Source organism: Chiloscyllium plagiosum, unplaced genomic scaffold (genome assembly GCF_037043375.1).
Source record: "Chiloscyllium plagiosum isolate Xiang-an unplaced genomic scaffold, Cpla_swu_hap1 HiC_scaffold_48, whole genome shotgun sequence".
Lineage (NCBI taxonomy): Eukaryota > Metazoa > Chordata > Chondrichthyes > Orectolobiformes > Hemiscylliidae > Chiloscyllium > Chiloscyllium plagiosum.
The window spans coordinates 30,635,316-30,662,964 of NW_028270186.1; the positions used below are offsets into that span (position 1 = coordinate 30,635,316).

Below are 27,649 nucleotides of genomic sequence, written 5' to 3' on the forward strand. Positions count from 1 at the left end.
AGTGCTTCCTCAATACCTCAGAAAGTGCTCACTCAGTACCTCAGATAGTTCTCCCTTATTTCCTCAGATAGTTCTCCCTCAGTACCTCAGAAAGTGCTCCCTCAATACTTCAGAAAAATGGTCCCTCAGTACCTCAGATAGTTCTCCCTCAATACCTCAGATAGTGCTGCCTCAGTACCTCAGATAGTGTTTCCTCAGTACCTCAGAAAGTGCTCCCTCAATACCTCTGGAAGTGTTCCCTCAATACCTCAGAAAGTGCTCCCTCAGTACCTCAGATAGTGCTCCCTCAGTACCTCAGATAGTCCTTCCTCAGTACCTCAGAAAGTGCTCCCTCAATACCTCTGAAAGTGCTCCCTCAGTACCTCAGATAGTGCTCCCTCAATACCTCAGGTAGTGCTTCCTCAGTAATTCAGAAAGTCCTCCATCAATACCTCAGATAGTGCTCTATCAATACCTCAGATAGTACTCCCTCAATACCTCTGAAAGTGCTCCCTAAATACCCCAGATAGTTCTCCCTCAATAACTCAGATAGTGCTCCCTCAATACCTCTGAAATTGCTCCCTCAATACCTCAGATATTTTTCCCTCAATGCCTCAGATAGTGCTCCCTCAATACCTCAGATAGTGCTCCCTCAATACCTCAGATAGTGCTCCCTCAATACCTCTGAAATTGCTCCCTCAATACCTCAGATATTTTTCCCTCAATGCCTCAGATAGTTCTGCCTCAATACCTCAGAAAGTGCTCCCTCAGTACCTCAGAAATTGCTCCCTCATGACCTCAGATTGTGCTCCCAAAATGCCTCAGATAGTGCTCCCTCAATACTCAGAAAGTGCTCCCTCAATAACTCAGAAAGTGCTTCCTCAATACCTGAGAAAGTGCTCCCTCAATAACTCAGAAATTGCTCCCTCAATACCGAAGAATTCATCACTTTGTTGTGTTTAACCCCAAAGCCCCTTAGACAGTAGCTCCACAAAACATTCACATCCTCAACACATCAGGGCTCAGGGCTCACTCCCCACCCCCCCCCCACCCCACCACCCCCCCCCCCCCCCCAGACTGTAAGGACCCACATCCACCCCTGTCCAAGATTGGAACCCAGGTCCCCAGAACAGTACTTGTCTCTCTGGATTAATTTTAGATTTCCTACAGTGTAGAAGCAAGCCATTCCATCCATTGGGTCCACACTGACTGTCTGAACAGCATCCCACCCAGACTCACATCCTCTCCTCTATCCCTGTAATGCTGCATTTCCCATGGCATCTTTGGGCGGTGGGAGGAAACTGGATCACCCGGAGGGAACCCGCACAGATACAGAGAGAATGTGTAAACTCCACACAGACAGTCACCGGGAGTTAGAATCAAACCACTGAGGCACCGTGCTGTCCTCTCTCCCTGGATGCCATCTCATCTAACCTTTTACCAAGTCAGTCTCCCATGTGAAACCTTCTCATCTGTCTCCTTGGTCATCCCTTCAAAAGCTCTATCAAGTTGGACACATTATTTCCACAAACAAAGCCAAGCTGACCATCCCTAATCAATTCTTGCTTTTCCAAATACATGTAAGTTGTCTCTCAGAATGCCCACCAACAGCTTACCCACCACTGCCATCAGGCTCACAGCTCCATAGTTCAATGGCTGTTCCTTGCAGCCTTACTTCAATAATGGCCCATCATTAATCACCCTCCAGCCTTCAGGCACCTCACCCGTTGTCACTGATCGGTCCATCTGACAAGGCCATCTACATCCTTCTGTAACCTAAGGCTATCCTCCTCAGTATTTATCACCCCACCAATTCCCATATCATTCATGACCCCACTGATTAACCATCCACCATTCAAATCTAAATCTTTTCTATCAACCATATCAGCAAGACCCCAGCAGTGAGACATGAACAGACAGAGATTTCTAACTGGGCCATCACTGTCTGCTTCCTGCCACTCAGCATTCTGCGCCAAATTCCTTGGATCTTGAGTTTTTATGTTCACTATCAGTTTCCCATATGGATCCTGATAAAAGCCTGACTGACCTCCAAGCAGACGACAGGAAAGCATTGCCCTTATTTACACAGCTGGTCACCTCCTTAAAAAGTGCACTCCCATTGGTCAGACCTGAGCTCCCCTTAACACAACCATTCTGACTGTTCATCATGAACTCCAGTCCCTGTAAATGCTGATTAATTCTATCTCCCAAAATTGCTTCCAACAGACATCCCACCCACGATATTAGCCTGACTGGCCTGTAGCTGCCTGGTATATCCCATGTTCCTTCTTGAATAACAGGACCACATGGTCAGTCCGACGGCACCTCTCCTGTGGCCAGAGGGGATTTGAAAATGTTTGCAAGTGTCCCTGTTACTTCCTCCATCACCTCATTCGGTAAACGGAGATACATTTCCACTGTCTTTGGAGATTTATTGGGTTGTAAGAAGGCCAGACCACTCAGAACCATCTCTCTCTATATATATGCTAATTCATTTAATTGTATCACAGAGCATCTCCACGATTTCATACCGTCCCTGTCCCAATGAGCATTGACACAATGCATCCATTCACTGTAGCCTCTGGGTCCATGCACACATTCTCACTGTGTTCCACAACCTACTCTTTCTCTCATTATCAATTCACCCTTAATGTCACTGTAAAGTCCTTTCAGATTTTTATTTCCTCTCTTAGCACTCCTCGTTCCCAGACAAATAGCCTGCGATACGATTTGGAGGAGTGTGGGATGTCATTCTGGATGTGGAATAGCATTGGGAAGCTCAGAAATAAGGAACACATGACTGTGCTGAGTGCGGGGCAGTGGGATTCATTTGGGATGAGCAGACGGAAGCTGAGGAATAAACCTCAGCCCTGTCGGCTGCAAAGGGACTTAGATATGTTGCAGAGCTGGGCTGAGGAGTGGCAGATGGAGTTCTACCCTGCCAAGTGTGAGGTTGTCCATTTTGGAAAGACAAATAAGAATGTGGAATACAGGGTTAACGATAGGGTTCTTAGTAAGGTGGAGGAACAGAGGGATCTTGGGGTCTATGTTCATAGATCTTTGAAAGTTGCCATTCACGTTCTTAGAGCTTGTAAGAAGGCCTATGGTGTATTAGCATTCATTAGCAGAGGGATTGAATTCAAGAGTCGTGAAGTGATGTTGCAACTGTACAGGACCTTGGTTAGGCCACATTTGGAGTACTGTGTGCAGTTCTGGTCGCCTCACTTTAGGAAAGATGTGGAAGCTTTGGAGAGGGTGCAGAGAAGATTTACCAGGATGTTGCCTGGAATGGAGAATAGGTCGCACAAAGATAGGTTGAGAGTGCTTGGCCTTTTCTAGTTGGAACGGCGAAGGACGAGGGGTGACTTGATAGAGGTTTATAAGATGATCAGGGGAATAGATAGAGTACACAGTCAGAAATTTTTTCCCCAGGTACAACAGAGTGTTACAAGGGGACATAAATTTAAGGTGAAGGGTGGGAGGTATAGGGGAGATGTCAGGGGTGGGTTCTTTACCCAAAGAGTGGTGGGGCCATGGAATGCGCTGCCTGTGGGAGTGGTAGAGTCAGAATCTTTGGTGACCTTTAAGCGGCATTTGGATAGGTACATGGATGGGTGCTTAAGCTAGGACAAATGTTCAGCACAACATCGTGGGCCGAAGGGCCTGTTCTGTGATGTATTGTTCTATGTTCTATGTTCCATATCCTCTGACAGTGCAGCGCTCCCTCAGTACTGACCCTCTGACAGTGCAGCGCTCCCTCAGTACTGACCCTCTGACAATGCAGCTCTCCCTCAGCACTGCTCCTTTGACCCTGCAGCACACCCTAAGAAATGACGCTCTGACACAACAGCTTTCCCTCAGTACTGACACTCTGACTCTGCAGCACTCTCTTTGTACTGACATTTCCACAGTGCAGCATTCCCTCAGTACTGACACTCATACAGTGTGGCATCCCCTCAGTACTGACCCTCCGATAATGTGGCACTCCCTCAATACAGCTGCTCTTACAGTGCAGCACTCCCTCGGTACTGACCCTCCGATAACGTGGCATTTTCTCAGTAACAACCCTCCGGCAGAGCAGAACTCCCTCAGTACTGACAATCAGACAGTGCGGCACTGCCTCATTCCTGCACTTCTGATAGTCCAGCAATGCCTCAGCACTGACCCTTTGGCAGTGCAGCACTCCCTCAGTACTGACCCTCTGAAACAACACTCCCTCAGTACTGACCCTCTGACAGTGCAGCACTCCCTCAGTACTGACCCTCTGACAATGCAGCTCTCCCTCAGCACTGCACCTTTGACCCTGCAGCACTCCCTCAGTACAGACCCTCTGACAGTGCAGCACTCCCTCAGTACTGACCCCCTGAAACAACACTCCCTCAGAACTGACACACTGACCGTGTAGCTCTCCCTCAGTAATGTCCCTTTGAGTGTGCATCACTCTCTCAGTACTCACCCCCTGGCGATGCAGCAATCACTCAGTACAGACTGTCCGACAGATAGCATGGCACTCCCTCAGTACTGACCCCTCACAGCGCGGTGATCCCTCAGTACTCATCCCCTCAGAGTGCGTTGCTCCCTCAGTTCTAACCCTTTCACAATGCAGCGCTCCCTCAGTAGTAACCCTCTCACAGTGCGACACTCTGACAGCATGGCGATCCATTAGTACTGACCCTCAGAGAATGCGCACTTCATCATTACTGACCTTCTCCCTGCACAGCAATCCCTCCATCCTGACGTTCTGACAATGCAGCATTCCATCCACACTGACCCTCTGACAATGCTGCACTCCCTCCATACTGACCCTCTGACAATGCAGCACTACCTCCACACTGATCCTCTGACAATGCTGCACTCCCTCCACACTGACCGTCTGACAATGCTGCACTCCCTCCATTCTGATCCTCTGACAATGCTGCACTCCCTCCACACTGACCCTCTCACAATGCTGCACTCCCTCCATCCTGACGTTCTGACAATGCAGCATTCCCTCTACACTGACCCTCTGACAATGCTGCACTCCCTCCATCCTGACGTTCTGACAATGCAGCATTCCCTCCACACTGACCCTCTGACAATGCTGCACTCCCTCCACACTGACCCTCTGACAATGCTGCACTCCCTCCATCCTGACGTTCTGACAATGCAGCATTCCCTCCACACTGACCCTCTGACAATGCTGCACTCCCTCCACACTGATCCTCTGACAATGCTGCACCCCCTCCACACTGATCCTCTGACAATGCTGCACTCCCTCCACACTGATCCTCTGACAATGCTGCACTCCCTCCACACTGACCCTCTGACAATGCTGCACTCCCTCCACACTGACCCTCTGACAATGCAGCATTCCCTCCACACTGACCCTCTGACAATGCTGCACCCCCTCCACACTCATCCTCTGACAATGCTGCACTACCTCCACACTGACCCTCTGACAATGCAGCACTCCCTCCACACTGACCCTCTGACAATGCTGCACTCCCTCCACACTGACCCTCTGACAATGCTGCACTCCCTCCACACTGACCCTCTGACAATGCTGCACTCCCTCCACACTGACACTCTGACAATGCTGCACTCCCTCCACACTGACCCTCTGACAATGCTGCACTCCCTCCACACTGACCCTCTGACAATGCTGCACTCCCTCCACACTGACACTCTGACAATGCAGCACTACCTCCACACTGACCCTATGACAATGCTGCACTCCCTCCACACTGACCCTCTGACAATGCTGCACTCCCTCCACACTGATACTCTGACAATGCTGCACTCCCTCCACACTGACCCTCTGACAATGCTGCACTCCCGCCACACTGACCCTCTGGCAAAGCTGCACTCCCTCCACACTGACCCTCTGACAATGCAGCACTACCTCCACACTGACCCTCTGACAATGCTGCACTCCCTCCACACTGACCCTCTGACAATGCTGCACTCCCTCCACACTGATCCTCTGATAGTGATGCGCTCCCTCAGTACTGACTCTCTGGCAGAGTGGAGGTGGCCCTATACTGACCCTCCGACCTTGTGGACCAATCTCAGGACAAAACCTCCGACAGTACAGCACTCCATCACAAATGACACTCTGACAGTACAGCACTGCCTCAGTACTGACTCATTGACAGTGTAGCACTCCCTCAGTACTGACCCATTGACAGTGTATCACTCCCTCAGTACTGACCCTCTGCCTCGGTCCTGCACCTCTGACAGTCCAGCAGTGCCTCAGTACTGTCTATCTGACAGTGTAGCACTCTCTCTGTACTAACCCTCTGACAGTGCAGCACTCCCTCAGTACTGACCCGCTGACAGTTCAGCACCCGCTCGGCACTGACCATCTGACTGTGCAGCACTCTCTCAGTACTGACCATCTGACTGTGCAGCACTCTCTCAATACTGACCATCTGACTGTGCGGAACGCCCTCAGTACTGACCCGCTGATAGTTCAGCACCCGCTCGGTACTGACCCTCTGACAGTGCAGCACTCTCTCTGTCCCGACCCTCTGAAATAGCACTCACTCAGAACTGACACTCTCGTTGTGGAGCACTCCCTCAGTACTGACCTTTTGATAGTACATGCTCCCTCAGTTCCTACCCTATGACAGTGTAGTGCTCGTTCAGTACTGACCCTCTGATGGTGCAGTGCTCTCAGACTACAGAGCTTCAGACAGTGCGGCATTCCCTCTGGACTGAACGTCTGACAGTGAGGTGCTCCCTCACTACTGACTGTCCGACAGTGCGGTGATCCCTCAGTGCTCACCCTCTGGCAATGCAGCAGCCACTCAGTACTGACCCTCTGACAGCGCAGTGATCCCTCAGTGCTGACCCTCTGACAGTGCGGCACTCACTCAGTACTGACGCTCACACAGTGCAGAACTTCCTCAGTACTGACCATCTGACACTGTGGCAGTGCCACCATACCGACCGTGTGACAGTGCGGTACACCCTCAGTACTGACCCTCTGGCAGTGCTGCTCTTTGACTGAGCAGCGCACCTTTAGTTCTGAAATTCTTGCAGTGCAGCGCTCCCTCAGTAATGACCCTCCGACAGTGCAGCACTCCCTCAGTACTGACCCTCTGACAGTGCAGCACTCCCTCAGTACTGACCCTCTGACAGTGCAGTACTCCCTCAGTACTGACCCTCTGACAGTGCAGCACTCCCTCAGTACTGACCCTCTGACAGTGCAGTACTCCCTCAGTACTGACCCTCTGACAGTGCAGCACTCCCTCAGTACTGACCCTCTGACAGTGCAGCACTCCCTCAGTACTGACCCTCTGACAGTGCAGCACTCCCTCAGTACTGACCCTCTGACAGTGCAGCACTCCCTCAGTACTGACCCTCTGACAGTGCAGTACTCCCTCAGTACTGACCCTCTGACAGTGGAACACCCCCTCAGTACTGACCCTCTGACAGTGCAGCACTCCCTCAGTACTGACCCTCTGACAGTGCAGCACTTCCTCAGTACTGACCCTGACAGTGCAGCACTCCCTCCGTACTGACCCTCTGACAATACAGCACTCCCTCAGTACTGACCCTCCGACAGTGCAGCACTCCCTCAGTGTTGATCCTCTGACAGTGCAGCACTCCCTCAGTACTGACCCTCTGACAGTGCAGCACTCCCTCAGTACTGACCATCTGACAGTGCAGCACGCCCTCAGTACTGACCCTCTGACAGTCCAGCACTCCCTCATTCCTGACCCTCTGACAGTGCAGCACTCCCTCAGTACTGACCCTCTGACAGTGCAGCACTCCCTCAGTACTGACCCTCTGACAGTGCAGTACTCCCTCAGTACTGACCCTCTGACAGTGCAGCACTCCCTCAGTACTGACCCTCTGACAGTGCAGTATTCCCTCAGTACTGACCCTCTGACTGTGCAGCACTCCCTCAGTACTGACCCTCCGACAGTGCAGCACTCCCTCAGTGTTGATCCTCTGACAGTGCAGCACTCCCTCAGTACTGACCCTCTGACAGTCCAGCACTCCCTCATTCCTGACCCTCTGACAGTGCAGCACTCCCTCAGTACTGACCCTCTGACAGTGCAGCACTCCCTCAGTACTGACCCTCTGACAGTGCAGTATTCCCTCAGTACTGACCCTCTGACAGTGCAGCACTCCCTCAGTACTGACCCTCTTTTCTTCTATTTCATAGAGTCTTGTGGAAATTTGGAGACATTGGGTCTGCAAATTCTGAGGAAGCCTGAGAGAGACACACAAACCAAACCCTGTCTGAAACTCTCTGTAATAGACTATTCAGAGGCACAGAGTCACAGAGATGCACAGCTTGGAAATGGACCCTCCTGTCCAACTCGTCCATACCAACCAGATATTCCCATCGCATTTCATTCCATTAGCTAGCACTTAGCTGATATCCCTCTAAACCCTTCCTATTCACATACTCATCCTGATGCCTTTTAAATGTCACAATTGTACCAGCCCCCATCACTTCCTCTGGCAGATACCTGCATGCCCTTGAATAAGTGCTCAAACATTCATACTGTCGATACCATACTCTAATGAACACCAACCTACGAAAGACTATCATTGTCATTTTCAACCCACCCTGAGCTCCTTCATTACGCTGATTTCAACACAGGGGAAGAAACAGAGTTAGTGACCATCCACCGTGACCCTGTTATAAAACTTATTTTCACATGTGGCTTGTATGTGATTCCCACACCCTCTAATAGTTGTCTGGAAGGTGTGGATGAGCTGTACTCTCCTGCTGCAGTCCTTGGGTGTCCCCCAGTGATGTTAGGGAGGGAGCTCCAGGATTTTGACCTGAACCATGTAAAGAGCTCTCTTACTGGAGTGGCCTTTTAAAGTTGGGAAGTTAGTATGGACCAGGTGGACCCGAGAGCTGCTGTCTTGTCAGAGAGAGAGGCCTGGTGGGTCACACACCTCAGGTGAGGGGTGAGGTTGAGAAGCTGGGGCCTTCATGGTAATTTCAGACATGATAGAGATTGAGCCAACAATGTTGGCATCACGAACCTGTTAGCTGTGGTAACTGACCCCCCTTTGTAGCAGAGGGATTCAATCCATTTAATAGAGCCAGCTTGAGACTTCAACACTAAAACCAATCTGTACGGACGCGCTGGAGACCTGAACCATCAATACAGAGATTGCTGAAGAAACTTAGCATGTCCGGCAGCATCTCTGAAGGGAGAGGGAGAAAGAGACAGAGAGAGTTCACCTTTCAATCCAGTGATTTCTGCAGGAAGGTTCCATCAGAACAGACCGTTTTGAGGAAGGGTCACTTGAAATGCGAATTGTTCCTCTCTCTCTTCACTGTTGCTACCTGGTGAATTCTGCTGAATATCCCCAGCCATCTGTTTGATTGAGAATTTGACCTGATCCAAGCGTCACTGAGTCATTCAGTCTGTGTTCAATGCCCTGAGGCTGCTCCTGCTGAAAGTTGACAAACAGGTTTAAGGCTTTGTAAGGTATTGTATTCGGAGGGCGGGGTACATGGGAGAACAGATACTGAACACAGGCACTTCACAAAGATCCTTCTCAATGTAACTTTGTGATGTTAATTCAGAAGAAACAGCTCAGACCTAACATTTCAGTTAATCAGCCAAGGGGAAGTATATATGTAATTGCAAAGACTTCTTGTAAAGACTGTACAGAACCGAACTTTAGTGACTATGCTTGTACGTAAAGTTTTTTGTGAATAAAGTATCTTTTTGAAATTGATATAAATATTTTTTCGAGGGGGACCAAGCATCTTGAGCTTGTGGAGGCATTGCCCTTGTCCCTAGTCTTTCTTAAATAAACGCTAGACAAGTTCGATACTCCCCGGGTACAGACATCAAACGGTCATCAACGGGGAGGAGATGGTGGGATGGTCACAGGGGGCTCAGTGTTGCCTCACCCCACCCGGGTTCGATTCCAGCCTCGGGCGACTGTCTGTGTGGAGTTGGCACATTCTCTCCGTGTCAGCCTCCGGGTGCTCCAGTTCCCACCCACTGTCCAAAGATGTGCAGGCTGGGTGGGTTAGCCAGAGGAAATGAAGGGATCCGGGGATAGAGGGGGTAGGGTGGGATGCTCTGCCGAGGGTCAGTGTGAACCTGATAGGCCGAATGACCTGCTTCCACATCTTAGGGATTGTATGATCAATCCAGAGACTCAAATGATGTTCTGTGCCCTGGGCTCCAATCTTGGAGGTGGCTGTGGGTCATCACAGTGAGAACAGGTTTGGGGATGAACACGGTCCAAGGGGGCAACAGGTTTGCTTTCGGAGGTGTTGAGGGCATGAATGTTCTGTCGAGGTGCTTTGGGGATAAACATACTGAGGGGATGGTTTCTAAGGTATTGAGGGAGCACTATCTGTCAGTACAGGGTGCAGATGGTCGAAAGGTACAGATACACTTCATAGAACATAGATCATAGGACATCGAACAGTACAGCACAGAACAGGCCCTTCAGCCCTTGATGCTGTGCCGACCATCGATCCTCATGTAAGGGAAACCTAAAGTATGAACTCTCAAATGTCTATGACCATATGCATGTCCAGCAGTCACTTAAATATCCCCAATGACCTCACTTCCACAACTGCTGCTTGCAACGCATTCCATGCTCTCGCAACTCTCTGCTTAAAGAACCCGCCTCTGACATCCCCTCTACACTTTCCTCCAAACAGCTTAAAACTATGACCTCTCGTGTTAGCAATTTCTGCCCTGGGAAAAAAAGTGTCTGGCTAACAACTCTATCTATGCCTCTCATTATCTTGTATACCTCAATTAGGTCCCCTGTCTTCCTTCTTTTTTCCACTGAAAAAAGTCCGAGCTCAGTCAACCTCTCTTTGTTAGATAAGCCCTCCAGTCCAGGCAGCATTCTGGTAAACCTCCTCTGAATCCTCTCCAAAGCATCCACATCTTTCCTAAAATAGGGCGACCAGAACTGGACGCAGTATTCCAAGTGCGTTCTAACCAAAGTTTTATAGAGCTGTATCAAGATCTCACGGCTCTTAAACACAATTCTCCTGTTAATGAAAGCCAAAACACCATATGCTTTCTTAACAACCCTGTCCACTTGGGTAGCCATTTTAAGGGATCTATGTACCTGCACACCAAAATCCCTCTGTTCCGTCACACTGCCAAGAATCCTGTCTTTAATCCTGTACTCAGATTTCAAATTTGACCTTCCAAAATGCATCACCTCCATTTATTCAGGTTGAACTCCATCTGCAACCTCTCAGCCCATCGCTGCATCCTGTCAATGTCCCGCTGCAGCCAACAACAGCCCTCCATACTGTCAACGACACTCCAACCTTTGTGTTGTCTGCGAAATTGCTGACCCCTCCTTCAATCCCCTCATCCAAGTCATTAATAAAAATTACAAACAGTAGAGGCCCAAGGACAGAGCCCTGTGGAACACCACTCACCACTGACTTCCAGGCAGAATATTTTCCTTCTACTACCACTCGCTGTCTTCTGTTGGCCAGCCAATTCTGTATCCAGACAGCTAAGTTTCCCGGTATCCCATTCCTCCTGACCCTCTGAATGAGCCTATCATGGGGAACCTTATCAAATGCCTTACCGAAGTCCATATACATCACATCCACAGCTCGACCCTCATCAACTTGCCTAGTAACATCCTCAAAGAACTCAGTAAGGTTTGTGAGGCATGACCTGCCCCTCACAAAGCCGTATTGATTGCATTAAATCAAGCCATGCTCTTCCAGATGCTCATAAATCCTGTCCCTTAGAATCCTTTCTAACACCTTACAGACGACAGACGTGAGAGTGTCTGGTCTGTAATTGCCGGGGATTTCCCTATTTCCTTTCTTGAAGAGAGGAATTATATTTGCCTCCCTCCAGTCCTCAGGTACGACTCCAGTGGAGAGCGAGGATGTAAGGATCTTCGCAAGCAGCGAAGCAATCACATTTCTCACTTCCCAAAGCAGCTGAGGACAAATCTGGTCTGGCCCTGGCGACTTGTCAATCTTAATGTTTGTCAAAATGTTCAGCACATCAGCTTCCTCAATCTCTATCTGTTCCAGCACGCTTACCTGCTCCTCAATGGTTTCATTCACGACAAGGTCCTTTTCTTTAGTAACGACAGAAGCAAAAAACTCATTTAGGGGGTTCCCCTGCCTCCTCAGACTCTACACACAAGTTCCCTATGCTATCCCTGAGCGGCCCTACTCTTTCTTTGATCATTGTCTTACTCCTCACATCCGTGTAAAATGTCTTTGGATTCTCCCTAATCCTTCCTGTCAAGCCTTTTTCCTGCCCCCTCCTGGCTCTCCTCAGGCCATTTTTGAGCTCCTTCCTCGCCTGCCTGTAATCCTCTAGAGCTGACCAAGACCCTTCCTTCCTCCACCTTACGTAAGCTGCCTTCTTTCTTTCGAAAAGAAGCTCCTCCGCTCTCGTCATCCAAGGTTCCTTTATCTTGCCCCTTCTTGCCTGTCTCAGAGGGACATATTTATGCATCACTCGCAACAACTGTTCCTTAAACCGTCTCCACATGTCTGTCGTGGCCTTTCCATGGAATAATTGCTCCCACTCCATGGTTCCCAACTCATGTCTGATAGTATCATAGTTTCCTTTTCCCCAATTAAATGTCCTCCCATTGTGCCTGCATCTCTCCTTCTCCATGGCTATATAGAATGTGAGGCAGTTGTGGTCACTATCACCAAAATGCTCTCCCACCACAAGATCTGACACCTGCCCCAGCTCATTGCCGAGCACCAAAATCAAAATGGCCTCTCCCCTCATCGGCCGCTTCAATGTGCTGAGTTAGGAAACACTCCTGAACACACCTTACAAAACCATCTGCTCGAAGGAGGTTCCAATCTATATTGAGAAAGTTAAAGTCATCCATTACAACAACCCTATTACATTCACTCTTTACCAAAATCTGCTGACCTATGCTTTCTTCAATCTCCCTGCTGCTGTTGGGGGGTCTGTAGTAAACCCCTAATGAGGTGACTGCTCCCTTACTGTTTCTAATTTCCACCCATACTGACTCAGTAGGCAGACCCTCCTCGACAATGGTAACTTCTGTAGCTGTGATACCCTCTCTGATTTCCTTTCTGAATTCATTGCATGTGGTGTCCCTCAAGGGTTGGCCAGCACGGTGGCTCAATGGTGAGCACTGCTGCCTCACAGCATCAGGGACCCAGGTTCGATTCCAGACTCGGGCGACTGTCTGTGTGGAGTTTGCACTTTCTCCCAGTGTCTGCGTGGGTTTCCTCCGGGTGCTGCGGTTTCTTCCCACAGTCCAAAGATATGCAGGTTAGGTGAAATGGCCATACTAAAGTGCCTGTAGTGTTAGGTGCATCAATCAGTGGTAAACGTAGGAGAATGGGTCTGGATGGTTCCTCTTCGGAGGGTCGGTGTAGACTTGTTAGGACGAAGGGACTGTTTCCACACTGTAGGGAATCTAAGGATCTATCCTTGGACCCTCCTTTTTCTCACCGACATACTGCCAGGAGGTGACATTGTCCAAAAGCACTGTGTTAGGTTTCACATGTAAACTGACACTGCCCAAGTCCCTCTCCCCATCATCTGTCTTCATTACTCCACTGTTACTCAGTTATCAAACTGCTTACCACACTCCCACTTCTCGATTAGCTGCAGTTTTCTCCAGTGAAACATTGTAATGGTTAGAACCATTGCCTTCAGTTGCTATTACAAATTCCTTTCCCTTCCTGCTGAGCCGCTCCCCCCCACTGGGAAATATCTGAGGTACACTACATTCTTCACAATACTGCTGTTATATCTGACCCCAAGGTGACCTTCTGATCAGACATCCACACAATCCCAAACACCAGGAATTCCATTCTGTTAAACGTTCCTTGTCTCCCCCTCACCCCAGCTCCATTGTTACAGAAACCCCTGACCCGTGTCGGTGTTGCCTTAAACTTGACGATTCTGAAGCCGAACCGTTGATTCCGTGACTGACCCAGAATCTGCTGCTTTCTGTGTTTCCTGCACAATTACCCCCTGGTCCCTTTGTGGTGCAGCTTCCTACAGTTTCCACCATTTAAATAGCACTCTGTTCTTTTATTATCCCCTCCAAAATGACCAACTTCCCATTTTCCCAAATTATACTCCATCTGGCAACTTGTTGCCCCCTTCTCCTGTGCATCTCTCTCACTTCACAATCCTCTTAGAGCTTTACAGTTATGCCTTTTCTGACAGATATCCCCACCCCCCAATTCTTCTAACCGTTTACTGGGAATCCTGGGCAGTGGGAAGCGTGCAGTGTTGCTCTGTTTTTCTTGAGACTCTATGGGATGACTGGGAGGAGCTTGCTGTCCATTGGTTAGGATGGAGACAACTTGCCCATCGAGCTGCATGAGCCTTTCACTCCCCATGTCTTATTGATGAGGCACAGCGGCAACACGGAAGGAAAGAAAAGGAAGGAAATCCTGCTCTCCACATCTCACTGACTCTTGGCTCATTCTGTCCATCTATGAAAGATCTGCCCTGTTCAGTCACATGAAGTCCCAAGGTGGAAACTCCTAGAAACCCACATAGATTTCCCCCTGAACTAACTGCTGACCTCCACAAGGGGTAATGTGTCCAGTCATCCTGGGCCAGGAGGAGGGGATGGTGTGAGTTTCTAACCTGAACTGACAGTGACGGATTTTATAAACTTGTATTACAGGATACTACAGGTAGGTATTCAGATGGTAATCTCAGTAACTGTAACGCCAAACTCTTACTCAATTCATCAGGACCTGGATATTCACATTGTGCGCGAACATTGTGTTCCAGCTCAATCCCATTTACTGCAGAAAAGTTCTCCTTTCAATCATCCCATTCTCTCAATAGTTCTCCCCACACCTTCAATGTGTCCTGTAATCCTTGTATAATGAGCTGATGGGTGTCAGGTTTATTATTATAACGGGTAATGGTTGTAAACCACTCTGTCACAGCTCCCCAAATTTCCTTTGCTACAAGGAGAGCAATCTCAGTTTCTCCAAACCCCTGATTCCCCAATGTCTGTTTGCTCTCTATAAGGTACACATCAGGGTTGTATTGGAACAGTGTCCACTCACCTACATCAGTGCACCCCCCCAGCAATGTTAAAGAAAGGGAAAATCCTCCAGGACAAAGCACTGTGCCTGAGTGGTGTCCCAGCCACCACCTTCAGCATTCCCTCTCTCCACCCTCGAGGTACAGTGACATCACTGTGTAAGAGGCAAAGTCAGTATTGTCCTACCAGACCATAGGGCTGCTCTCTCATTAGGGAGAGATGACTGGTGGTGGTTTAACCTGAAGGTTACCCCAGCCCAGGCAAGGGGAGAGGTTGGGAAGGAGAGTCCATCTTTTGTAGATCGATATTATCTACCCAATGTATCAACAACAACTATATCAGACCAATGAATAATGTAAAAGAATATCCAAAACATGCTGCTACAATCCCCCATTCCTTGAACCATCCTGGTAAATCCCCTGTGCCCCCTCTCAGGGACCCTGCCATCCTTCCCAATGTGTGGGCGATCTCTGGTTTGCACAGACCCAGCTGCTCTGTGTTCCTGTGGGTGATGCCATCATCGAGCACCAGTTGCACTAAACCTCACTGTCTGTGAGGGTGGGAGACACAGAATTCCCAACAGCATTTAAGACACATTTCGGTGCACACTGTGATACCAAGACCGATGGTGCAAATGACTGTGTATTGGAAAATGGATCAGGATAGTTTGGTTATAGTTTTCTTTACTGGCACAGACTCAATAGCCCACAGAGCCTTTTTCTGTGCTGTAAACCTCAACACACTTAATATAGGAATATGACCGGCCACCTTTGAAACCAGGTCAGAAAAAATGATAGTAGAATAGATGACACATGATTGGTCAATGTGTTTGGGAGGAAAGTAAGATGGAGCGGTTTAGGAGGAAATTCTGGAGCTCGATGCAGGAATCTGAAAGGGCCGTCATCAAGTGAGAAATAAAAATGGGATATCCTCAAGGCTGGAATCAAAGAAAGGCACATATAGCACAACTTTCAGAGACTGGAGGGGATTAGAGTTAGGGAGGGGTCTGAGGCTGGAGAGGAATTATTAGAGATAAGGAAGATGTTCGCCGAGCTGGAAATTTGTGTTGCAGACGTTTCGTCCCCTGTCTAGGTGACACCCCCAGTGCTTGGGAGCCTCCTGTGAAGCGCTTCTATGATTTTTCCTCCGGCATTTATAGTGGCCTATCTCTGCCGCTTCCGGTTGTCAGTTCCTGGACCACTATAAATGTCGGAAAAAACATCACAGAAGCGCTTCACAGGAAGCTCCCAAGCACTGAGGATGTCACCTAGACAGGGGACAAAACATCTGCAACACAAATTCCCAGCTCGGCGAACAGAACCACAACAACGATCACCCGAGCTACAAATCTTCTCACAAACTTGGAAGATAAGGAAGAGTTGTGAGGCTGGGTGAGGTGACAGAGATAGGGAGAGATGTGAAGAGGGAGGAATGCAGAGATAGCAAGAATTAGAGTCGTAATGTTATGTAGCATGGAAACAGACCCTGTGATCCAATCAATCCATGTCAAACATAATTCCAAACTGAGGTAATCTCACCTGCCTCCCCTTGGTCCACATGGATCCAAACATTTCCTATGAGGTACCTGTCCAATTGGGTTTCCCGTAGAGTCACTGTGGTGTGGAAACTGACCATTTAGAGTCAGAGTCATTGAGATGTACAACAGGGAAACAGACCCTTCCATCCAACCCATCCATGCTGACCAGGTATCCCAACCCAATCTAGTCCCACCCGCCAGCACCCAGCCCATATCCCTCCAAACCCTTCCTATTCATATATCCATCCAAATGCCTCTTAAATGTTGCAATTGTACCTGCCTCTACCACTTCCTCTGGCAGCTCATTCCATGCACGTACCACCCTCTGTGTGAAACAGTTGCCCCTTCAGTCTCTTTTATATCTTTACCCTGTCACCCTAAACCTATGCCCTCTTGTTCTGGACTAGTTGCTGGAAGACTGGTGCCATTATTTGAGAAAGGCGGTAAGGAAAATTCAGCAAACTATAGACCGGTGAGGCTGTAGTCAGTCGAAGGCAAGTTGTTGAAAGGGCGTATGAGGGGTAGGATGTACATGTAATTGGAAAGACAAGATTGATTAGGGATAGTCTGCATGGTTTTGTGCATGGAAATCACTAACTTGGACTTCAGAAAGACGGTCAGCAAGGTTCCACATAACACACGGGTATAAAAGTCCATCACCATAGAATACAAGGAGATGGGGAGATTTTGATACAAAATTGGCTGGAAGGTCATAGAGTCATAGAGGTATACAGCACAGAAATAGACCCTTCGGTCCAACCCGTCCATGCTGACCAGGTATCCCAACCCATTCTAGTCCCACCTGCCAACATCTGGCCCGTAACCCTCTTAACCCTTCCAAATCATGTTCCCACCGACAGAGGAACCTCAAGTATGTGAACGAGTTGGGTGGGCACTAATTCATTCGGACAATCAATGATTCTGTGAATTGATTAAATGCCTTTCCTCTGGGGCTCGGAGTTTTCAAAGTCTGTTCCCCATTCAGGAGACTGCAGCAGCACACAGCACGAATGCCCACCCACACACCGTCCCCAGCCTGACCCTCACTCCGTCCCACACACAGCCCCCAGCCTGACCCCTACCGCCGTGCAACACCACTCCCAGCCTGACCCTCACTGCCGCCCACACACCACCCCCAGGCTGACCCTCACCGTCGTCCAACACCGCTCCCAGCCTGACCTACATGGGAATCCACACACCACCCCCAGCCTGACCCTCACTGTCGTCCACACACCACCCCCAGCCTGACCCTCACTGCCGCCCACACACCGCCCCCAGCCTGACCCTCACTGCCGCCCACACACCACCCCCAGGCTGACCCTCACCGTCGTCCAACACCGCTCCCAGCCTGACCTACATGGGAATCCACACACCACCCACAGCCTGACCCTCACTCCGTCCCACACACCGTCCCCAGCCTGACCCTCACTGCCTCCCACATACCGTCCCCAGCCTGACCCTCACTGCGTCCCACACACCGTCCCCAGCCTGATCCTCACTCCGTCCCACACACCGACCCAGCCTGACGCTCACTGCCTCCCACACACCGTCCCCCAGCCTGACCCTCACTCCGTCCCACACACCGTCCCCAGCCTGACCCTCACTCCGTCCCACACACCGTCCCCAGCCTGACCCTCACTCCGTCCCACACACCGCCCCAGCCAGACCCTCACTCCGTCCCACACACCGTTCCCAGCCTGACCCTCACTCCATCCCACACACCTCCCCCAGCCTGACCCTCACTCCGTCCCACACACCGCCACCAGCCTGACCCTCACTCCGTCCCACACACCACCCCAGCCAGACCCTCACTCCGTCCCACACACCGTTCCCAGCCTGACCCTCACTCCATCCCACACACCTCCCCCAGCCTGACCCTCACTCCGTCCCACACACCGCCACCAGCCTGACCCTCACTCCGTCCCACACACCACCCCCAGCCTGACCCTCACTCCGTCCCACACACCGTCCCCAGCCTGACCCTCACTCCGTCCCACACACCGTCCCCAGCCTGACCCTCACTGCCTCCCACATACCGTCCCCAGCCTGACCCTCACTGCCTCCCCCACACCGTCCCCAGACTGACCCTCACTGCGTCCCACACACATTCCCCAGCCTGACCCTCACTCCGTCCCACACACTGCCCCCAGCCTGACCCTCACTCCGTCCCACACACCGTCCCCAGCCTGACCATCACTGCGTCCCACACACCGTCCCCAGCCTGACCCTCACTGCGTCCCACACACCGTCCCCAGCCTGACCCTCACCGCGTCCCACACACCGTCCCCAGCCTGACCCTCACTCCGTCCCACACACCGTCCCCAGCCTGACCCTCACTCCGTCCCACACACCGTCCCCAGCCTGACCCTCACTCCGTCCCACACACCGTCCCCAGCCTGACCCTCACTGCGTCCCACACACCGTCCCCAGCCTGACCCTCACTCCGTCCCACACACCGTCCCCAGCCTGACCCTCATGCGTCCCACACACCGTCCCCAGCCTGACCCTCACTCCGTCCCACACACCGCCCCTAGCCTGTCCCTCACTCCGTCCCACACACCGTCCCCAACCTGACCCTCACTGCCTCCCACACACCGCCACCAGCCTGACCCTCACTCCGTCCCACACACCGCCCCCAGCCTGACCCTCACTGCGTCCCACAACACCGTCCCCAGCCTGACCCTCACTGCCTCCCACACACCGTCCCCAGCCTGACCCTCACTGCGTCCCACACACCGTCCCCAGCCTGACCCTCACTCCGTCCCACATACCGTCCCCAGCCTGACCCTCACTGCGGCCCACACACCGTCCCCAGCCTGACCCTCACTCCGTCCCACACACCGTTCCCAGCCTGACCCTCACTCCGTCCCACACACCGTCCCCAGCCTGTCCCTCACTCCGTCCCACATACCGTCCCCAGCCTGACCCTCACTGCCTCCCACACACCGTCCCCAGCCTGACCCTCACTGCGTCCCACACACCGTTCCCAGCCTGACCCTCACTCTGTCCCACACACCGTCCCCAGCCTGACCCTCACTCCGTCCCACACACCGTCCCCAGCCTGACCCTCACTCCGTCCCACACACCACCCCCAGCCTGACCCTCAATCCGTCCCACACACCGTCCCCAGCCTTACCCTCACTCCGTCCCAAACACCGTCCCCAGCCTGACCCTCACTCCGTCCCACACACCGTCCCCAGCCTGACCCTCACTGCCTCCCACATACCGTCCCCAGCCTGACCCTCACTGCCTCCCACACACCGTCCCCAGACTGACCCTCACTGCGTCCCACACACATTCCCCAGCCTGACCCTCACTCCGTCCCACACACTGCCCCCAGCCTGAACCTCACTGCCTCCCACACACCGTCCCCAGCCTGACCCTCACTGCGTCCCACACACCGTCCCCAGCCTGACCCTCACTGCGTCCCACACACCGTCCCCAGCCTGACCCTCACCGCGTCCCACACACCGTCCCCAGCCTGACCCTCACTCCGTCCCACACACCGTCCCCAGCCTGACCCTCACTCCGTCCCACACACCGTCCCCATCCTGACCCTCACTGCGTCCCACACACCGTCCCCAGCCTGACCCTCACTCCGTCCCACACACCGTCCCCAGCCTGACCCTCACTGCGTCCCACACACCGTCCCCAGCCTGACCCTCACTCCGTCCCACACACCGCCCCTAGCCTGACCCTCACTCCGTCCCACACACCGTCCCCAGCCTGAACCTCACTGTGTCCCACACACCGCCCCCAGCCTGACCCTCACTGCGTCCCACAACACCGTCCCCAGCCTGACCCTCACTGCCTCCCACACACCGTCCCCAGCCTGACACTCACTCCGTCCCACACACCGTCCCCAGCCTGACCCTCACTCCGTCCCACATACCGTCCCCAGCCTGACCCTCACTGCGGCCCACACACCGTCCCCAGCCTGACCCTCACTCCGTCCCACACACCGTTCCCAGCCTGACCCTCACTCCGTCCCACACACCGTCCCCAGCCTGTCCCTCACTCCGTCCCACATACCGTCCCCAGCCTGACCCTCACTGCCTCCCACACACCGTCCCCAGCCTGACCCTCACTGCGTCCCACACACCGTTCCCAGCCTGGGGAAAAGGAAACTATGATACTATCAGACGTGAGTTGGGAACCATGGAGTGGGAGCAATTATTCCATGGAAAGGCCACTATAAACATGTGGAGACGGTTTAAGGAACAGTTGTTGCGAGTGATGCACAAATGTGTTCCTCTGAGTCAGGCAAGAAGGGGTAAGATAAAGGAACCTTGGATGTCGAGAGCGGAGGAGCTCCTTTTCGAAAGAAAGAAGGCAGCTTACGTAAGGTGGAGGAAGGAAGGATCTTGCTCAGCTCTAGAGTATTACAGGCAGGCGAGGAAGGAGCTCAAAAATGGCCTGAGGAGAGCCAGGAGGGGGCAGGAAAAAGGCTTGACAGGAAGGATTAGGGAGTATCCAAAGACATTTTACACGGATGTGAGGAGTAAGACAATGATCAAAGAAAGAGTAGGGCCGCTCAGGGATAGCATAGGGAACTTGTGTGTAGAGTCTGAGGAGGCAGGGGAACCCCCTAAATGAGTTTTTTGCTTCTGTCGTTACTAAAGAAAAGGACCTTGTAGTGAATGAAACCATTGAGGAGCAGGTAAGCATGCTGGAACAGATAGAGATTGAGGAAGCTGATGTGCTGAACATTTTGACAAACATTAAGATTGACAAGTCGCCAGGGCCAAACCAGATTTGTCCTCGGCTGCTTTGGAAAGTGAGAAATGTGATTGCTTCGCTGCTTGTGAAGATCCTTACATCCTCGGTCTCCATTGGAGTCGTACCTGAGGACTGGAGGGATGCAAATATAATTCCTCTCTTCAAGAAAGGAAATAGGGAAATCCCCGGCAATTACAGACAAAACACTCTCACGTCTGTCGTATGTAAAGAGTTAGAAAGGATTCTGAGGGACAGGATTTATGAGCATCTGGAAGAGCATGGCTTGATTTAATGGAATCAACACGGCTTTGTGAGGGGCAGGTCATGCCTCACAAACCTTACTGAGTTCTTTGAGGATGTTACTAGGCAAGTTGATGAGGGTCGAGCTGTGGATGTGGTGTATATGGACTTCAGTAAGGCATTTGATAAGGTTCCCCATGGTAGGTTCATTCAGAAGGTCAGGAGGAATGGGATACCGGGAAACTTAGCTGTCTGGATACAGAATTGGCTGGCCAATAGAAGACAGCGAGTGGTAGTAGAAGGAAAATATTCTGCCTGGAAGTCTGTGGTGAGTGGTGTTCCACAGGGCTCTGTCCTTGGGCCTCTACTGTTTGTAATTTTTATTAATGACTTGGATGAGGGGATTGAAGGAGGGGTCAGCAATTTCGCAGACAACACAAAGGTTGGAGTGTCGTTGACAGTATGGAGGGCTGTTGTTGGCTGCAGCGGGACATTGACAGGATGCAGAGATGGGCTGAGAGATGGCAGATGGAGTTCAACCTGAATAAATGGAGGTGATGCATTTTGGAAGGTCAAATTTGAAAACTGAGTACAGGATTAAAGACAGGATTCTTGGCAGTGTGGAGGAACAGAGGGATCTTGGTGTGCAGGTACATAGATCCCTTAAAATGGGTCCCCAAGTGGACAGGGTTGTTAAGAAAGCATATGGTGTTTTGGCTTTCATTAACAGGAGGATTGTGTTTAAGAGTCGTGAGATCTTGTTGCAGCTCTATAAAACTTTGGTTAGAACGCACTTGGAATACTGTGTCCAGTTCTGGTCGCCCTATTATCGGAAAGATGTGGATGCTTTGGAGAGGATTCAGAGGAGGTTTACCAGAATGCTGCCTGGAATGGAGGGCTTATCTAACAAAGAGAGGTTGACTGAGCTCGGACTTCTTTCAGAGAGTTGCGAGAGCATGGAATGCGTTGCAAGCAGCAGTTGTGGAAGCAAGGTCATTGGGGATATTTAAGTGACTGCTGGACATGCATATGGTCACAGAAATTTGAGGGTTCATACTTTAGGTTTCCCTTACATGAGGATCGATGGTCGGCACAGCAATAAGGGCTGAAGGGCCTGTTCTGTGCTGTACTGTTCGATGTCCTATGTTCTATGTTCTATGAAGTGTATCTGTACCTTTCGACCATCTGCACCCTGTACTGACAGATAGTGCTCCCTCAATACCTTAGAAACCATCCCCTCAGTGTGTTTATCCCCAAAGCACCTCGACAGAACATTCATGCCCTCAACACCTCAGAAAGCAAACCTGTTGCCCCCTTGGACCGTGTTCATCCCCAAACCTGTTCTCACTGTGATGACCCACAGCCACCTCCAAGATTGGAGCCCAGGGCCCAGAACAGTATTTGAGTCTCTGGATTGATCATACAATCCCTAAGATGGGGAAGCAGGTCATTCGGCCTATCAGGTTCACACTGACCCTCGGCAGAGCATCCCACCCTACCCCCTCTATCCCCGGATCCCTTCATTTCCTCTGGATAACCCACCCAGCCTGCACATCTTTGGACAGTGGGTGGGAACTGGAGCCCCCGGAGGCTGACACGGGGAGAATGTGCCAACTCCACACAGACAGTCGCCCGAGGCTGGAATCGAACCCGGGTGGGGTGAGGCAACACTGAGCCCCCTGTGACCATCCCACCATCTCCTCCCCGTTGATGACCGTTTGATGTCTGTACCCGGGGAGTATCGAACTTGTCTAGCGTTTATTTAAGAAACATTAGGGACAAGGGCAATGCCTCCACAAGCTCAAGATGGTTGGTCCCCATCGAAAAAATATTTATATCAATTTCAAAAAGAGACTTTATTCACAAAAAAACTTTACGTACAAACATAGTCACTAAAGTTCGGTTCGGTACAGTCTTTACAAGAAGTCTTTGCCATGACATATATCCTCCCCTTGGCTGATTAACTGAAATGTTAGGTCTGAGCTGTTTCTTCTGAATTAACATCACAAAGTTACATTGAGAAGGATCTTTGTGAAGTGCCTGTGCTCTGTACCTGTTCTCCCATGTCGCCCGCCCTCCAAATACAATACCTTACAAAGCCTTAAACCTGTTTGTCAACTTTCAACAGGAGCAGCCTCAGGACATTGAACACAGACTGAATTACTCAGTGACGCTTGGATCAGGTCAAATTCTCAAGCAAACAGATGGCTGGGGATATTCAGCAGAATTCAGCAGGTAGCAACGGTGAAGAGAGAGAGGAACAATTTGCATTTCAAGTGACCCTTCCTCAAAACGGAGGGAGTGCAGCATTGTCAGAGGGTCAGAATAGAGGGAGTGTAGCATTGTCAGAGGATCAGTGTGGAGGGAGTGCAGCATTGTCAGAGGGTCAGTGTGGAGGGAGTGCAGCATTGTCAGGGGGTCAGTGTGGAGGGAGTGCAGCATTGTCAGAGGGTCAGTGTGGAGGGAGTGCAGCATTATCAGAGGGTCAGTGTGATGGGAGTGCAGCATTGTCAGAGGATCAGTGTGGAGGGAGTGCAGCAAAATCAGACGATCAGTATGGAGGGAGTGCAGCATTGTCAGAGGGTCAGTGTGGAGGGAGAGCAGCATTGTCAGGGGGTCAGTGTGACCCTCTGACAATGCTGCACTCCCTCCACACTGACCCCCTGACAATGCTGCACTCCCTCCACACTGACCCTCTGACAATGCTGCACTCACTCCACACTGACCCTCTGACAATGCTGCACTTCCTCCACACTGATCCTCTGACAATGCTGCACTCCTCCCATACTGATTCTCTGATAGTGATGCACTCCCTCAGGACTGACTCTCTGACAGTGTGGAAGTGGCCCTATATTGGCCCTCTGACAGTGTGGCCCAATCTCAGGACAAAATCTCTGACAGTACAGCGCTCCATCATAACTGACACTCTGACAGTACAGCATTGCCTCAGTACTGACTCATTGACAGTGTAGCATGACCTGAACCATGTAAAGAGCTCTCTTACTGGAGTGCCCTTTTAAAGTTGGGAAGTTAGTATAGACCAGGAGGACCCGAGAGCTGCTGTCTTGTCAGAGAGAGAGGCCTGGTGGGTCACACACCTCTGGTGAGGGCTGAGGTTGAGAAGCTGGGGCCTTCATCGTAATTTCAGACATGATAGAGATTGAGCCAACAATGTTAGCATCACGAACCTGTTAGCTGTGGTAACTGACCCCCCTTTGTAGCAGAGGGATTCAATCCCTTTAATAGAGCAAGCTTGAGAATTCAACCCTAAAATCAATCTGGAGGTCAGTGTGGAGGGAGTGCAGCATTGTCAGAGGGTCAGTGTGGAGGGAGTGCAACATTGTCAGGGGTCAGTATGGAAGGAGTGCAGCATTGTCAGAGGGTCAGTGTGGAGGGAGTGCAGCATTGTCAGAGTATCAGTGTGGAGGGAGTGCTGCACTGTCAGAGGGTCAGTGTGGAGGTAGTGCAGCATTGTCAGAGTATCAGTGTGGAGGGAGTGCAGCATTGTCAGGGGTCAGTATGGAAGGAGTGCAGCATTGTCAGATGATCAGTGTGGAGGGAGTGCAGCATTGTCAGAGGGTCAGTGTGGAGGTAGTGCAGCATTTTCAGAGGGTCAGTGTGGAGGGAGTGCAGCATTGTCAGAGGGTCAGTGTGGAGGGAGTGCAGCATTGTCAGAGGATCAGTGTGGAGGGAGTGCAGCATTGTCAAAGGATCAGTGTGGAGGGAGTGCAGCATTGTCAGAGGATCAGTGTGGAGGGAGTGCAGCATTGTCAGAAAGTCAGGATGGAGGGATTGCTGTGCAGTGAGAGAGTCAGTAATGATGAAGTGCGCACTCACTGACGGTCAGTGCTAATGGATGGCCATGCCGTCAGAGTGTCGCACTGTGAGAGAGTTACTACTGAGGGAGCGCTGAACTGTGAATGGGTTAGAACTGAGGGAGCACGGCACTCTGAGGGTATTAGTACTGAGGGATCACCGCGCTGTGAGGGGTTCAGTACTGAGGGAGCACCACACTATGTGTCGGACAGTCAGTACTGAGTGATTGCTGCATTGCCAGAGGGTCAGTACTGAGAGAGTGATGAACACTCAAAGGGACATGACTGAGGGAGCGCTACACGGTCTGTGTGTCAGTTCTGAGGGAGTGTTGTTTCAGAGGGTCTGTACGGAGGGAGTGCTGCACTGTCAGAGGATCTGTACGGAGGGAGTGCTGCACTGTCAGAGGATCAGTAATGAGGGAGTGCTGCACTGTCAGAGGGTCAGTACTGAGGGAGTGCTGCACTGTCAGAGGGTCAGTACTGAGGGAGCGCTGCACTGTCAGAGGGTCAGTACTGAGGGAGCGCTGCACTGTCAGAGGGTCACTACTGAGGGAGTGCCGCACAGTCAGAGGGTCAGTACTGAGGGAGCTCTGCACTGTTAGAGGGTCTGTACTGAGGGAGCGCTGCACTGTCAGAGGGTCAGTACTGAGGGAGTGCCACACTGTCAGAGTATCATGACTGAGGGAGTGCTGCACTGTCAGCACCTCAGTCTGGGGGATACCTGCATTGTAAGAGAGTCAGTACTGAGTGATTGCCACACTATCAGATGTGCTGAATGGCCTAATATCTGCTCCCATGTCTTGTGGTCGAAGAGGAATATCTGAAATTGTTCAGTCCATTTCTGCCTCTGCTTCCGACAGACCCTGCTCAGTAATGATTCCCACGTCCAGGTTCCAGAGACTGTGTTCTGACAGACAGTCTTCATTTGGTTACCACCCACTTTTCCCAGGGATCGAGTTTTCGTTTCACGTGACTGACCTGCCAGCTCAAAGGGATATTTCCATGCTGCAGGGCTGAGGTTTATTCCTCAGCTTCCATGTGCTCATCCCAAATGAATCCCACTGCCCCACACTCAGCACAGTCGTGTGTTCCTTATTTCTGAGCTTCCCAATGCTAATCACATCCAGAATGACATCCCACACTCCTCCAAATCGTATCGCAGGCTATTTGTCTGGGAACGAGGAGTGCTAAGAGAGGAAATGAAAATCTGAAAGTACTTTACAGTGACATTAAGGGTGAATTGATAATGAGAGAAAGAGTAGGTTGTGGAACACAGTGAGAATGTGTGCATGGACCCAGAGGCTACAGTGAATGGATGCATTTTGTCAATGCTCATTGGGACAGGGACGGTATGAAATCGTGGAGATGCTCTGTGATACAATTAAATGAATTAGCATATATATAGAGAGAGATGGTTCTGAGTGGTCTGGCCTTCTTACAACAGGGACACTTGCAAACATTTTCAAATCCGCTCTGGCCACAGGAGAGGTGCCGTCGGACTGACCATGTGGTACTGTTATTCAAGTAGGAACATGGGATATACCAGGCAGCTCCAGGCCAGTCAGGCTAATGTCGTGGGTGGGACGTCTGTTGGAAGCAATTTTGGGGAGATAGAATTAATCAACGTTTACAGAGACTGGAGTTCATGATGAACAGTCAGAATGGTTGTGTTAAGGGGAGCTCAGGTCTGACCAAAGGGATTGCACTTTTTAAGGAGGTGACCAGATGTGTAAATAAGGGCAATGCTTTCCTGTCGTCTGCTTGGAGGTCAGTCAGGCTTTTATCAGGACCCATACTGGAAACTGATAGTGAACATAAAAACTCAAGATCCAAGGAATTTGGCGCAGAATGCTGAGTGGCAGGAAGCAGACAGTGATGGCCCAGTTAGAAATCTCTGTCTGTTCATGTCTCACTGCTGGGGTCTTGCTGATGTGGTTGTTAGAAAAGATTTAGATTTGAATGGTGGAGGGTTAATCATTGGGTTCATGAATGATATGAAGATTGGTGGGGTGATAAATACTGAGGAGGATAGCCTTAGGTTACAGAAGGATGGAGATGGCCTTGTCAGATGGACCGATCAGTGACAACGGGTGAGGTGCCTGAAGACTGGAGGGTGATTAATGATGGGCCATTATTGAAGTAAGGCTGCAAGGAACAGCCATTGAACTATGGAGCTGTGAGCCTGGTAGCAGTGGTGGGTAAGCTGTTGGTGGGCATTCTGAGAGACAATGACAATGCATTTGGAAAAGTAAGGATTGATTAGGGATGGTCAGCTTGGCTTTGTTTGTGGAAATGATGTGTCCAACTTGATAGAGCTTTTGAAGGGATGACGATGGAGACAGATGAGAATGTTTCACATGGGAGA

At 51.0% G+C, this 27,649-nt stretch overlaps 1 long non-coding RNA gene across 1 annotated transcript in view; it reads right to left on the reverse strand.

Annotated features, from left to right (window-relative positions):
- LOC148135799 (uncharacterized) overlaps positions 1-9,291 on the reverse strand; it is an 83,587-nt gene extending 74,296 nt beyond the window's left edge. The window contains exon 1 of the long non-coding RNA XR_015754917.1: positions 9,176-9,291. This is a non-coding gene — a long non-coding RNA (uncharacterized LOC148135799). The remainder of the gene's footprint in view (positions 1-9,175) is intronic.
- Positions 9,292-27,649: the final 18,358 nt, after the last annotated feature.